We start from the raw sequence: 15268 nt of genomic DNA, 5'->3' as shown, positions 1-15268 counted from the left end.
GTCTGTTTCTTGATTTGGCCTATTTCAAAGGGCCGAAACCATCTGTTCTGTTTCGATAAGATTGCATTTTTCTTAACAACTCAATTTACAGCAAATACTCCAACTTTGCCCGGTTGTCCCAGAGGTGGTTCCTGATAAATTCCACTTCAAAGTCTCCATCTAGCTTCCTGCAGAATAGGCCACCTTTGCCACCTGAGCTGATTTGCAGAACAACAACAAATGGGCTCGAATGCAAACGGTCCCCTAATGTGCTTCTTGTGTTCTCCTTCCACTCCATAGCTTCCTTAACCGACAATGTCTTTCTCTTGTGAACAAAAAGCAATCCGCCTCAGCCTGACACGTAGGTAAAGTGAATGTTGACACAAATAAGCAGCAGGTGTTTTTATTTTTCTTGGTAGCAACATAAGAGAGACGGATGCTAACGTTATGGATTAATGCAGTGTGAGAACCTCGTCCCGCACAGATGGCCATTGGGAATAAGTGCCATTTTATTGCACTTAATAGTATATCGAAAAATAGTACAAAGGACAATTGTAAGTACACACCTCCCAGGCAACTGTCTGGGTTTTAATACAGGTAGCCATGGCAACTAGATTCAGTCCAGGTAGGGCCTGGGACACCTGCGTCAGCCCAGGTATTTGCTGCTTTCCCCATTTTGGCTCTAATAGAACCCAGAAATAATACTCAGTGAGCAGAAATTGTAAAGTTTTGCAGCAGGAAATGGAAACAAATGTATGCCCTTCTTTTTTTTTGCCCCCCCCAAAAAAGATGCCCACCCGCTGAAACCATAATATTCTCAAAATGTCATACCTTTCAGTTACATGATTACGAGGTTTACATGATTATTTGTATGTTTCTTAATGGGATTGCATTAACCTTTGTATTTTAATGTTTTTAGCAAGCAATGAGGTTTAGAAAATAACAGTAAGCACTTCCCATTAAGGAAAACCAGGAAAGTTCAAATTACGGTTGGCAAATTTCCCTTGAAGTACATTTCCATCATAAGTTGTAGCAATTGTAAGTCAAGTCAGACCCAATTTTACAAAAAAAGTTTTACAGCAGTTGTGAAATGAATTGCCATGGTCCTTGAGCAAATCCGGCTTCCCCAATGATTTCCCCCCCCCCTTTTTTGCTGAAAATTGGCAAAAGATGGTTGCAAATTGTGATGCGTAATTGTAGCCGTGCTTTAATGATCATAAATGCAAGTACAGGTTGAGTCATTTTTTTCCACAGCCGCCTTAACTTTAGCACCTAGACTTATATACCACTTTACAGCCTTCTCTAAGCAGTTTACAGAATCAGCATCTAGACCCCCCAACAATCTGGGTCCTCATTTTACTCACCTGGGAAGGATGGAAAGCTGAGTCAACCGTGAGCCGGGTGAGATTTGAACTGCCAAATTGCAGGCAGCCAGCAGTCAGCAGAAGTAGCCTGCAGTTCCGCACTCTAACCACTGCGCCACCTCGGCTCACTTATAATGATCTTTATATCCCTGGGTTTGATTCCCTGGTTTGACACATTTTACAGGCATATTTGTTTTTGTCATATCGAAGTAGTGCTTAAAAGATTTTCTTCCGATTCGGTAATGTTGACAGATTGTGTGAATGTTGTGCACATTTCCCTCTCCCCCTTCTTGATCAAGAAGGTCACCAGTCGCCTTCTGCAAGATCAAACCTGGGAAAACCACCAAAAAGCTTTGCCAACATTTTAGCAATTGCAATGGCTCACGGAAGTCATTTGGTGCCTCTTGACCGTTGATCATTGTTTCGGGTTTGATTTCCTTGCAGCTTTAAACACTGCCCTTGTGTTTTATTGGTCTCAGACTGTAAATAAATAAATAAACAAGGGCAGCAGTGACCCCACTGTCATTTAGGAAAGTTCCTTAAAAGGTAGCTCTTTCATCAAGGCCCCCCAGGCAGGCTGATTTGTGATCCTACAGTTGTACTGGGATTTTATTCCTTGGTTCGTGGTGTTTCTTCTCCTTTTTTTGTGTGTGGTTTATTGCTGTTTTCCACTTGTTTTATTGTTTTAATATGTTGCACATCGCCTAGAGTTGCTTGGACGATTGAGGCAGCATATAAATTAAGCCAACGAACAAATCTATCCCTTGGAGTTACCAAGTGCATTGACAAGTAGTTGCATCCTGGGCAAAAAGGGGTCCATTTGTCATCTTTGGTTTGGCTCCAAATGGCCTCAAAGAATTCGGCCTTAGTTGAAGCCAGACGAGCAATAACCTCCCTCCCCAAATGATTGCAACTACCAAAAAAGGAATCTAACTCTGTGAGATCAGTGTTTGAAAATGGTTGTGAGAAGTAAGGATTATCCCTGTAAAAGGTAGAGCAGTGGTAACGCCATGTTTAGCCTTCAGGTGATCTAAGACCTAATACGGCAAAAGGAACGGAGATGATTGGAAATGAATAAAATAGATGGGATGGAAGTTATGGGAAGACGATCCTTACCTAACCAGAATTTAGCCAATAGGATGAGTGGGCAGTAACAAGGCCGAGCTTCTGAAAATGTATATAACTATCATGTATTTCTTTGGAAGATGTCCTCCTTGGCTCCTCCATATGAGCATGGAGGTCCCTTTTGCAAAAGATAATTAATGGTTCTTTATTATTGTTCAGCTGTCTCTTATTATTGTTCAGCTGTCTCAGCTGTCACACCAAAAAGGTTAATCCCTAGGGGTTATTCTCACAATGATCCTTCCAGAATCTCCTAAATCTGATTAACTATGAGATGGGAGTGTGAGTTGCTAGGTTTATAATATTTTAAAACCATTTTCTTTCCTAAAATATTATGTACTTAAAGGACCTCATAATTCCTCCCCCCCCTCTTTTCACACACTCAACATTAAGGGGTCTAGAAGAGGTTTATCTAGAGGTATAACAGAATAACAAAACAACAGTGTTGGAAGGGACCTTGGAGGTCTTCTAGTTCAACCCCCTGCTCAGGAAACCCTATACCATTTCAGAAGAGCGTCTAGTCCATTTCAGACTAGCGGCTGAGCACCCATAACTTTTGGATGCTAGTCGTTCCACTGATTAATTGTTCTCACTTTCAGAAAATTTCTCCTTAGTTGTAGGTTGGTTATCTCCTTGATTAGTTTCCAACCATTGCTTTGGAGAATAGGTTGACTCCTCTAGAAGATGTCTCTGGAAGACCTTTGTATCTTAGGTAACTGTGTGCAAGAGAAAATATTTAGGTGACCTCCGAGCCTCTGAGTTTAGGGATGAGTGTATTTGGGTGGTCGAGGACTCTTCTCTTTTCTTCTTCTTCTCCTCTCCTCCTCCTCCTCTCCTCTCCTCTCCCCTCCCTTCTCTTGCCACAGCAATTAGGGCAGTGATACTAGTAGATGGAACAATGATGAATGTGTGAGATCAATGGATGAGACCAGTAGCTTAGCTAAATTTCATCTTACTTCATCAAATGTACATGGGCTTGATGCAGTTAATGTGATTAGTCTCTATGCAGTTGATCATTTCTCCTTCAATATTATTTGCATTTTTGGAAGGGCACTAGATGCATGACCAACATTTACTTGTTTGTTTTGTGGGGGAAGGGCTCTCAAGTTGTGCCTTCCTTTTGCAGAAAGATAAGTCAAAGAAGGATCAGGCTACAGCCTGCTAAGAATAACGACAATAAGATGGGCTGGATTTATTCTGATCTCTGCATTTCTATTGGGTCTCCATTTTTTCCTGCCTATTCCAGAAAGTCTTGGAGATTGCCTGACTTTTCCCATCAGGCTACAATGGCCCAACTGGGCCAGAAGCCAACTCAGGCCTCACCTCCCTTCCTCAGCCTGACATACACTCCCTTGAATGCAACTCATGAATTACTCGCCTGCCCAGATGACAAGGCTGACATTTTAGCTCTACTACATTCTCCTATAATTAGTCCAATCTAATGCAACACAGGGAAGGGATCTATTTTACACACGCATTATCGTAATGCCTTTAAATAAGATAATTGATTATGCCTCTGCATAAGAAAATGAAATATTCGGTATAATTAAAACCGGCATTTGGATTCTGGCATACTGACAGGTGAAGCCGTGTGACATTTTTGTAAAACACTTAAAAGGAAAAAAAAAATCACGCCCACGGAGGCAGATTTCACAAAGTTTGTGAAAGCGATCTGGGAGGTGGGTGGGAACTTCTTTGAGGTTGGCTGATTTAATTCAGAAGCAGTCGGGTGAGAGAATTTCACTTCTCTCAAGGCCAGACAGTCTTCTTAGCTTCCGTGGCACAAATGTGAGGTTCTCCCTTTCAAACAAGATCCTGGCATTGGGACAGAAGGCACACATGACCTGCAAGAAGTTAAATTCCCAGCACCTCAAGTTGGAAAAACCAGGTAGAAAGTAAAGGGGGAAAATGCTACCTGTGACTCTGCAGGCTTCCTATCAGTGTGAATATTAATGACTAAAGGTAAAGGTAAAAGTCCCCCCTTGCACATATGTGCTAGTCATTCCTGACTCTGGGGCATGGTGCTCTTCTCCGTTTCAAAGCCAAAGAGCCAGCGCTGTCCGAAGACATCTCCATGGTCATGTGGCTGGCATGTCTAAACACTGGAGGTGCACAGAACAATATTCCCTTCCCACCAAAGTGGCCCCTATTTTTCTACTTGCATTTTTACTGCTTTCGAACTGCTAGGTTGGCAGAAGCTGGGACAGGTAACGGGAACTCACTCCGTTATGCGGTGCTGGGGATTGGAACCGCCGAACTGCCGACCTTTCTGATTGACAAGCTCAGCATCTTAGCCACTGAGCCACCATGTTCCCTATATTAATGAGTAAAGCCCCCCAAAGTTTGGTTTCTATTAAATTTTTAGCCAGGATTTATTAACCTGTGAAAGATCAGAAAAAGGCAAAGGGGCTTGATTTGCACATAAAAGCTACCCTTAATGGCTGGCTTCACACATCACACTAAGCCTGAAGCAAACAAATCACATTTTGACACAGCACAAGTTGAACCAAGCCGTGTGCTCTAGAAGAAGGCAACTGTGGAAACTTCTGTGTGCTCCTGCGCTGTCTAATCCCTCATAGCTGGAGATGGCTCATTGCTGTCACTTTAACTTCGACAGCATGAGATTCATAATAGGATTTCTTTTTTTAATAAATAAATAAATGGGGAGAAGAGGGGAGAGTAGAAAAAAATATCGTATTTGGGTGAAAATAGGTTTAATTCCCTCCAAATCCTCTTCTCCCAGTGCTTTTGAGAAAAGGAAATTTTATACGTCTCTATTGGGAACAGATAAAGGTAAAGATAAAAATGTTCCCCTCGCACATATGTGCTAGTCATTCCTGACTCTAGGGGGTAGTGCTCATCTCCGTTAGAAAGCCGAAGAGCCAGCGGTGTCTTAAGACATCTCCGTGGTCATGTGGCCAGCATGACTAAACACCGAAGGTGCACGGAACGCTGTTACCTTCCCACCAAAGGTGGTTCCTATTTTTTCTACATGCATTTTTACATGCTTTTGAACTGCTAGGTTGGCAGAATTGGGAACAGATAGGCAAGCTTAAAGGATATGATGGCTCAGTGGTTAAAGACACTGAGTCTGTCAGCTGACAGGCCAGGTTTGAGATCCTGAGCGCTGCACGACAGGGTGAGCTCCTGTTACTTGCTCCAGCTCCTGCCCATCTAGCGGTTCAAAAGCATGCAAAATATGAGTGCCACTTCCGTGGGCAGATAACAGTCTTCCATGCCCCTTGGTGTATAGTCATGTTGGCCATATGATCATGTAAAGATCTTCGGACATTGATGGTTGCCTTGGCTAAGAAATGGAGAAGTGTACCGCCCCCTAAAGGGGAAGTACATTCCCCCCATGACTGGACAGGGGAAACCTTTACCTAAAGGTTAATTTCTACTGAGAGCCTCAGTGTCTTGGGATGTGAATGTCAATGTGAATGGGACTTAGGCAAGCAGGGCAGAGCCTAAAGGGAAAGCAGAGAGATGTATCCTCTCTGTCTTTCCACCCTTCCCATACAAAAGGCAAGGAAGAATTGCTTCTGTTGAAAGAATTGCTCATAGGTGTTTCCTTGAAATTAGGCCAGTTGAATGTGTTATGGCCCGCCAGCAGCCAGCAGAGCTGGCAGCAGATTCGGACAGTGAGGAGATTGGGGAGGAACATGGTCCAGTACTGGAGTCTGGGGAAGGCTCTGACGAGGGCTCTGTGTCAGGCAGAGAGGGGGCCAGAGCCGTATGCCAGTTATCAGCTGCCTTCAGAGTCAGACATCAGTGAGGCAGACGAACAGCTGGAGCCTGTTCCCAGTGTGCACATGCGCAGAGTTGCCAGGTGAAGGGAACAGCTAAAGAACAGGGGTCAACTTGGGAGTAAGGCCACAGGTGGACGATGCATGGCCCCTCCCAGAGGAAATAAAAGAGGAATGAAAGGAGAGTGGAGTTTGCAGGAGACAATTAGTTCACTTAATTGACTTGTGATTCTCTGACACTCCTTGCCAAGTTTTGCAGATATCGCCCTGGCAGCTGTCCAAGGCAGATAAGGTCTGTGACAGTAAATTCTCCCTTGAAAGACTTTGCTGGATGTGAATGAGCAGAATTCAGAGTAAATTAATAGAATGGTTTTTTGTCAGGACAAGGAGTTTGCTTCATGCTCTTGGGAAGCCTAAGTCAGAACAGAATGCAATGAAGCGGAAGATCACAAATGGGTCACCGAGCTATGAGAAATTTAGTAGTTTGACTATTCCATCCACGGGAATGTTAAGTCAGATGATTTTCGTGGACATGCTATTAATTTTTTTTTTACAATTAAAGATGGTGGGGATTGAATGTTTCAGCTGTTACTGGTATTTGGCTATTGAATTCTGCTCCCCTCTTCATTCTTTTCAAAACAGGCTCACTGAGGCTACAGGATGAACAAATGAAAAGAAGGTTGGGGCTCTCATACTTCTTAAAGGTAGTGATTGTTATTATTATTTTTTCAAATGTTATGAAGATTCCACAATTAGTTTAATATTGTACCCTTACTTGCTCCAGAGAGGACAATTGGTCAAATGTCTCTGTTCTGTTTTCTGGTTATGAGATAAGTTGGACTGCTTTTTCTTTTGTCTACTCTCTTTCAAACTTAGAGGTAACGTCCCTGTAACATTCGCCAAACCAAGGTTATTCTAGAAGTGGTGGATTCTTATATGATGGGACTGGATTCTATGATGCGGATTTGGGTCACTGAAAGATTTCCAGTACAGAAACTTAGAAGAATTAGAGCCATGGTGGTGCAGTGGTTAGAGTGCAGTACTGCAGGCTACTTCAACTGACTGCTAGCTGCAGTTCAGCAGTTCAAATCTCACTGGCTCAAGGTTGACTCGGCTTTCCATCCTTCCGAGGTGGATAAAATGAGGACCCAGGTTGTTGGGGGAAAGATGCTGACTCTGTAAGCCGCTTAGAGAGGGCTGTAAAGCCCTGTGAAGCTATATATAAGTCTAAGTGCTATTGCTAAGTGGGAAGGAAGGAAGGAAGGAAGGAAGGAAGGAAGGAAGGAAGGAAGGAAGGAAGGAAGGAAGGAAGGAAGGAAGGAAGGAAGGAAGGAAGGAAGGACTGTGGTGGTACAGTGGTTAGCATTGCCGGCTAACTCTGCCGATTGCCAGCAGTTCGATCCTGAATGGCTGAAGGTTGATTCAGCCTTCCATCCTTCAGAGGTGGGTAAAATGAGGACTCAGATTGTTGGGGGGAGGGGAATATGCTGGCTATGTAAACCACTTTGAGATGGCTGTAAAAGCACTATGAAGCGGTATATAAGTCTAATGCTATTGCTATTACTTTCTCTTAAAAGTCACATGTTGAGACTCACAACTTGTTTGCTCGTTATTTATGCAGAGATGATAGTCACAACTTAAATGACTTTCCAGAAATGATTAGATAGAATTCCTGGAGGGAAAGCTTATTGAAATGAATTAGAAATAGTCATTTTGCAAATCTTGGGTCGAAGGCAGTATGCTTCTAGACATTTATTGCTGTGGAACACAAATAGCAAAATGTAAATGAATCACGGCTTGTCTTTGGACTTTGTAGAGACATCTAGTTGGCCACCTGGGAGCAGAATGCTGGATGAGAAAGACTTTTAGTCTGATCCAGTAGATCTTTTCTAGTGGAGAAAGGATTTTTAAAAAAGATGGTGACTGTGTCCTCTCAAATACTTTTAAATATATATGTATTAATGTTATCAGTGTGGAACACATGCCCAATTTTATCTGGGTTGTGGGGATGCAATTTATCCTAGTTACTGTGAAAGAATGGCTTTAAAACTGCAATCTCCAAATCTACTGATCTCTTTTGACATTGAGTCTTTATTGATTAGCCCTTGGGCCATATCAAAGTGCAAAGTTCCAGAAACAATTATTACTAAAATTTAATAAAAGCAATTTAAAATGGAATTGGAATAAATATGATTTAAAATGGAATTGGAATAAAATACAATAATTTAAGATATAGATAAAATATGATAAATATATATTGTTGAGATCTGCATATGTGGGACTGATAAGGGTAGATTGCAGGGGTGACACCAAAATATAATTTTATCAAACTGATCTATTCCATTCAGACTTAAAGTAAATGAAGCTTCCTAAAGTCAAATCATTGTATAAATGAATGAATGGCATAGATTAAAAAAAATACCTCCTAAATCAGCAGCCAAATGGACTTTAAGTTGGAATTTCTCTTTCAAGCAATCTTCTCCCAGGTAACTATTTTAAGTTGTACTCATAATACTTGTAAAAAGAGTACAAATAACACATTTTATTTATGACGCAGGTAAGGAAAGGGAATACAAAACCATGAGTATGAAATATATTCTCACTCTACTCTAATGAAAAAGCAGATAAAAAATATGACTATGTAATACCTGAAAACTAATAGGCAATAAAACCTGGGTCTGTTCCTCCCCTGAAGCTCTTCTGCAGACAATGTTAAGCTTTGATGTGATATTGTGAAAGTTCCTGACTTGGTAAAAGCACTGAGGAAAAACAAGTTGAATGGCAGTATTAGAAAACAGCCACAATCCAGAGACAAGGGACATGTTTTGTATGGGGAGGGGCTCAATTTCTGAGAACCTCAGGAAAAGCTGGGAAAGAATGAAATCTTCCAGAGAAGCTACCCATGCATGGAGACTTTGTCCATGAGCTACGCTTGATCGTTCAATGGCAGGTTTAAGGGATCCATTCCATAAGGTGAGGCCAGGGAGCAATAGCAAGAGCACCTAGACTTAGATACCGCTTCACAGTGCTTTACAGCTCTCTCTAAGCAGTTTACAGAGTCAGCCTCTTGCCCCCAACAATCTGGGTCTTCATTTTACCCACCTCGGAAGGATGGAAGGCTGAGTCAACCTTGAGTCGGTCAAAATCGAGCTCCTGCCAGCAAGCAGAGTCTGCCTGCAATACTGCCTTTTTAACCACTGCGCCACCACAAAGCATAGATTAGAGGAAGGGAGAAGCTGTGTAGGAAAAATGAAATTGGTTTTAATGCAATTGAAATGTAAATTAAATGTTAAGGTAAGACTCAAGGTTGAATCAAAATCCATGCAGCTTTCTATGCCACAGGATGGAGGTGGTTTAACACTGGTTTCCTCCAAGTGATCTTATTTAGCTTAGTTAGTTTACGTAACTGAGGTTTTCCCGAGGATCTCCAATTCAAGTGCTGAAGAAGTCTGACACTGTTTAGTTGGTTTTCTTTTAGTTTTAGTTCAACAGAGAGCTAGTTTGGTCTAGTGGTTGCCAGAAACTAGGAAGCTGATTTCTAGTCTTTTTTAAAGCAGGCAAACATGACTTTAGAATCTCTCTCGCACTCTCTTTCTCTCCCTCCCTCCCTCATATCTCTTCCCTCTCTTTCTCTTTCTCTGAGCCCAACCCCTGATAGGTTTGCAGTTGAGAAAATAGGAGGCGGGAGTACTAGTAGATATGTGTGCTTCCTTGAGCTAACGAAAAAAATAAAGTTGGGATAAACATTGAAGGAAGGAAGGAATGATCTTGTCAGCTGGGTGCAGCAACTTTGGAATCGCACATTAAATTAAACACTGGTTTTACTATATCTCCTCATCTATTTAATCATTTTATATTTCTGCTGCATTAATCATTGCAATCTGACTCTCCATTGGAGAATTTAAGCACAGGCTGACATAGATACAGAATATTTATATAGATATTGCATGTAGAAGCACATTGAGAAATGTATTTTGCACGAGTCCATCTCCCTATAGCAAGCAAGGTGGTGTCCACAGTGTGACTGTTACTCTAGAGTTCACTGCGGGGGGGGGGGTCCATTTTAAAAATGAGCAAATAAATTTAAATATGGTGCATGCTTTTATGTTATGATTTCCCCTATGGGCAAAGTAATTAGGCTTCTTTTTAAAACGCACAACAATCCTGATGTACTTCAGAGACATATCTCTTATACCAGTGGTGGGTTGCCAATTTTTTACTACCGGTTCGGGCATGCTCGTGCGATGCTTCTGCACATGCGCAGAAGCATCTGGGCAGGTGGGCGGAGCCTCCTGCCACCGCTACTACTACCAGTTCGCCTGATCCGGGCTGAACCAGGAGCAACCCACCTCTGTCTTATACACAGTAGCTCTTTTCACAAACTTTCTCTGTTATTTATTAGTGTCACCGCACTACTCCTTAATAGTTGAACTTTCGTTTTCAGCTTACCTTTTCTTGATATGTGGCTTTCTCAGATTTATCCTTTTTATTATTGCGGTTTCCAAAGTATATGTTTATATATTTTTACGCATTCAAATTTCCATACAGGCGCACATTCTGTTGCATGAAATCTGTACACCCGGCACGTCAGAACATTTTTGAATGCCATATACTGTATAACTGTCATCTGTGGCATATGAATAGATTATACTATTGCACAAATCGAAATCCATGGGAGGCTTCTTTTCTATTACAAGGCAAATTCAATGCTCTGTCTGTTTGGCCAAGTTTGGCAGAGTCTGACCACTTTTTACATAGAGCAGAAGTTGTAAACTCCCAGTTGCCAACAGCTTCGGCATTGGCCATGCTGGCAGGAGTTGCTAGGATTTCTGGTTCAGTAACAGTTGGAGTGGACACAGTGGCTCAGTGGCTAAGGCGCTGAGCTTGTCGATCAGAAAGGTCGGCAGTCTGGCGGTTCGAATCCCTAGTGCCATGTAATGGAGTGAGCCCCCGTTACTTGCCCCAGCTTCTGCCAACCTAGCCGTTCGAAAGCATGTAAAAATACAAGTAGAAAAATAGTGGGAAGGTAACAGTGCTCTGTGCACCTTTGGAGTTTAGTCATGCTGGCCACATGACCACAGAGACATCTTCGGACAGCTCTGGCTCTTCGGCTTTGAAATGGAGATGAGCACCGCCCCCTAGCGTCGTTTTTTTTAACCAAGTAGTTAGGAAACTTGGAGAATCCTACCAAAGTTAGATCAGAAGCAACCCTTTGCTAATGGAGATTGGAGATTTATGAATTGTGATCAGGACAGACAATGTCTCCATTGCCTCCATGACACATTCCTCTATAAACACAGATCTCTATAATAGGATTTCCTCCATCCACTAGAGAAGGATGTGAGCTGCATTGCAGAATATTCTGCTGTTATCTCTTTGGGAACAAGGAGATAAGTTAATGTTTAAACATGTTTGTTTGCTTCCTTTCCATTTGGCTTCTTTTCAGTTGGCCTCTGTCTGACTCTCTCCCAGCTAGCTTTTAACAAACATTCCGTAAAGAGCCGAGGAATGCAGAGTGCATTTTGCTGCTTGTCAGTGATTCCCCGCGGACTGGGGCTCACCACAATGCAAGCCACAGAGCCTGAGAATGATGGGTAAATGGCCTAAAGAGCAACCTAAAAAGCCACAACAGGTTGCTAATGCAAAAAGGAGCAGACACTCCACTTTCAATGGTTACCTTCCTTCCAAAGCTAAAAAGCCCACTCTCGATGCGCTAAGTCCAATTGTTACCATGAACAGTTGTTGTTGTTTAGTTTTGTTACCTTAATCTTCTTCCCTTAGTGAATGTCCCCTAAACAGGATTTTAGATTGAGGAGGATCACCTCTTCCAATGTAGCCCACTGATCGGAAAATGCATTCTTGGTTCTCATATTTATATAATAATATAATATAATTAGAGTTGGAAAAGACCTTGGAGGTCTTCAACCCCCTGCTCAGGCAGGAAATCCTATATCATTTCAGACAATTGGTTGTCCAATCTCTTCTTAAAAACTTCCAGTGCTGGGGCATTCACAACTTCTGGAGGCAAGTTGTTCCACTGATTAATTGTTCTCACTGTCAGGAAATTTCTCCTTAGTTCTAGGTTGCTTCTCTCCTTAATTAGTTTCCACCCATTGCTTCTTGTTCTACCCTCAGGTGCTTTGGAGAATAGCTTGACTTCCTCTTCTTTGTGGCAGCCCCTGAGATATTGGAACACTGCTATCATGTCATACCTAGTTCATCAAACTAGACGTACCCAATTCCAGCAACTGTTCTTCATATGTTTTCGCCTCCACTCCCCTAATCATCTTTGTTGCTCTTCTCTGCACTCTTTCTAGAGTCTCAACATCTTTTTTTACATCATGGCATCCAAAACTGAATTTGCAAATCTCTTGCCAATCTCAGAAACCATGCTGGTGTCATGGTCACATTTTCATCTGCTGGTGGGTTGGGGTTAACTTGCGGTATACTTCCTATCTTTGCCAGGCACAGGAGGAGAAGACGTATCATGAAAAAAGCATGATGGATGGTAATAATTTATCTTAATACTTTATAAATATTTCATATTAAAAAAGAGATACATTTATTTCAAGGCAGTGGTGTCTGAGCAGGACAGATAAAAATGAGAACTCATATGGATGACAGTCTCTTCTGCCACTGTCTCCAAGTTAATAAAGTGAATAAAATAAAAGTAAAATATTTTGTAACCAGAGGAATGTTCCCGATAATAAGAGAACTTGTTTTAGCAGAATAGACTTCACAGAGAATGCCCAATTGCCCATCCCTGTGATCCTTTCATGATAGTTGGATAACTTCAGCAAATATTTTCAGTTTTCCTGCCTTGGATGGGCAGAATCCTAACCTGAATAGGTTATTCTAAACATACCCGTATTTTTCGTATTTTTCGGAGTATAAGACGCACCTTATTCCCCCCCAAAAGAGGGTGAAAATATGGGTGTGTCTTATACACTGAATACAACATTTTTGGCCTACCAAAACCCCGCCCCCTTTGCAAAAATGGACATGCAGAGGGTTTGGGAGGCTTGCAATGTGCTCCTAGGGGCTGGGGAGGGCAAAAATCCTCAGGGCCCCCACAACCCCCAGGAGCACTCAACAAACTTCCCAAAGCCTCTGTATCCAACCCCCCCCCCCTTTTTTTTTTTTTTGCAAAAAATGAGGCCTGTTGAGGGTTTGGGAGGCCTGCAGAGTGCAAAAACTTTTTAAAAAAAATTTACCTCTTCAAAATCATGGTGCGTCTTATACTCCGGTGCATTTTATGGTCGGAAAAATATGGTACCTAAATCTCAAACCATATAGAGCTTGGTAGTTCATAACCAGCATGCTGAATTTTACTTAGAAACAAGTTGGTAGCTACTGCAAAGATGTTTTTACCAAGGTAACTGGACTGTTTTTTCTTGAGGAAGAAGAAAACATTTCACTTCTCCAGTGCCTGTTGTATGTGGCTTTTTAGATGTTGATTGGTCCTGAAAAAGTCACGCACAACAGACACCACATAAATGTGACACATAGAAAAGCCCAAAGTGTACATTCTGCTAGAGAGGAGTTCCCTGAGGATGGGCTCCAGCATGAGTCCAAAAGCTCAGAAGATAAAAGGTAGCCAGGTGACTGACCCAGACTGAATCCTGCAATATTATCCTGGAATATGTATATTCGCCTTCATTCACTGTGTATTCTTTTTGGCATTCCCTTTAAACTTTATTTTCTCACATCCCATCTCCCCCCCAATTTTTTTAAGGAATGTCCTCTTTTGAATTTAAATGTGACTCTGCACATTTCCCACTTCTTCAGTCAATTAAATTGGATAGAACAAAGATAGGCATTACCAATTAGTTCAATGACATTCACATCTTGCAGTAAACATTCTTTTCAGGATTAAAATCAGGGTGAACTCCACTCTGGTTGTTTCTATGGCTTTTTAAAAGGCACAATCCTTTTGAAATTATGTGCATCTGAAGTAACCAGAATATCTATTTGTCCATTCCGTGAGAAAAGCTATTAAAGGAGCCCATTAGAGCAATATTTTTCTCTTGTGGATGCTTCTCTGATGTCATTCTTTCTCTCATATTACAACGAATTGTTCCAGCAGCTACCAAAGGTTGCTCCTCATGCAAATGCAACAAATTGTGGTACTAAAATATTTCAAAAACGTTGTTTGCTCTTGTGAAATTCAGTAGAAGAGCCTGTCCCTTTTGAGATTTCTACGGTATTTCCTTCAACACTGTGGCCATCTTTGTTGGTCTAGAGCAGAGGTCGGCAAACTTAAACACTCAAAGAGCCATTTGGATCCGTTTCCCATAGAAAAGAAAACGCCGGGAGCCACAAAGGTCCTAACCGGAAGCCCCCCTGTTCAATTCTGGAGCTGACCGGAAGTTCAGTTCCCCCACCATAGAGTCTCCTCCTAGCGCGGCGTCCTTTTTCCTCTACCTGTCATAACCGAAAGCCCTATCAATTGTGGAGACAACTGGAAAACCCTCCCCTTGCCATAGAGTCTTCTCCTGGCACACTCTGCTTCTCTCCCTCCTCGGAAGCTCCTCTCAAAATTGTGGCGCCAACCGGTGACGGAGCCGCAGCAGAGGGAGGAAAGAGCCACATGTGGCTCCAGAGCCGCAGTTTGCTGACCCCGGGTCTAGAAAATAGCGTCCTCAGTTCTAATATAACATTCCTTCAGTCATTCATTCCCACAGAGCAGAAATAGCTTTTGAACCCTTTCTCGTCATAATTTCAGAAAATAGACGGCATGTTTTCCTACCATTTTGAGAATAACATAGTAGTTAAAATAGGTTTTAAAATAGAAAAATGTCCACCTTTGCTAAAATGGGAAGAAAATTCAAAACCTCAGTCCTGTCCTTATGTGTGAGGAGAATCTCAAACTTTTTGTCTAATTGCCCCACCTATTGTACCCTTTGGGGACATGGTGGCTCAGTGGATAAGATGCTGAGCTTGTCGATCCGAAAGGTCGGCAGTTCAGTGGTTTGAATCCCTAGCGCCGCATAACGGAGTGAGCTCCTGTTACTTGTCCCAGCTTCTGCCAACCTAGCAGTTTGAAAACATGCAAAA

At 42.1% G+C, this 15268-nt stretch overlaps 1 protein-coding gene across 3 annotated transcripts in view; it reads left to right on the top strand.

Moving 5' to 3' along the window:
- Positions 1–15268, top strand: part of NTRK3 (neurotrophic receptor tyrosine kinase 3) — a 589676-nt gene that overhangs the window by 42603 nt on the left and 531805 nt on the right. For all 3 annotated transcript variants that reach the window (XM_081964827.1, XM_081964824.1, XM_081964825.1), the window contains exon 2: positions 6854–6915. The gene's annotated coding sequence lies outside the window, so the exon portion shown is untranslated. The remainder of the gene's footprint in view (positions 1–6853; positions 6916–15268) is intronic.

Source organism: Natrix helvetica, assembly GCF_964273705.1.
Source record: "Natrix helvetica genome assembly, chromosome: 12".
Lineage (NCBI taxonomy): Eukaryota > Metazoa > Chordata > Lepidosauria > Squamata > Natricidae > Natrix > Natrix helvetica.
The sequence above is the reverse complement of the archived record's forward strand: the minus strand, read 5'-3'. Positions and strand labels throughout refer to the sequence as shown.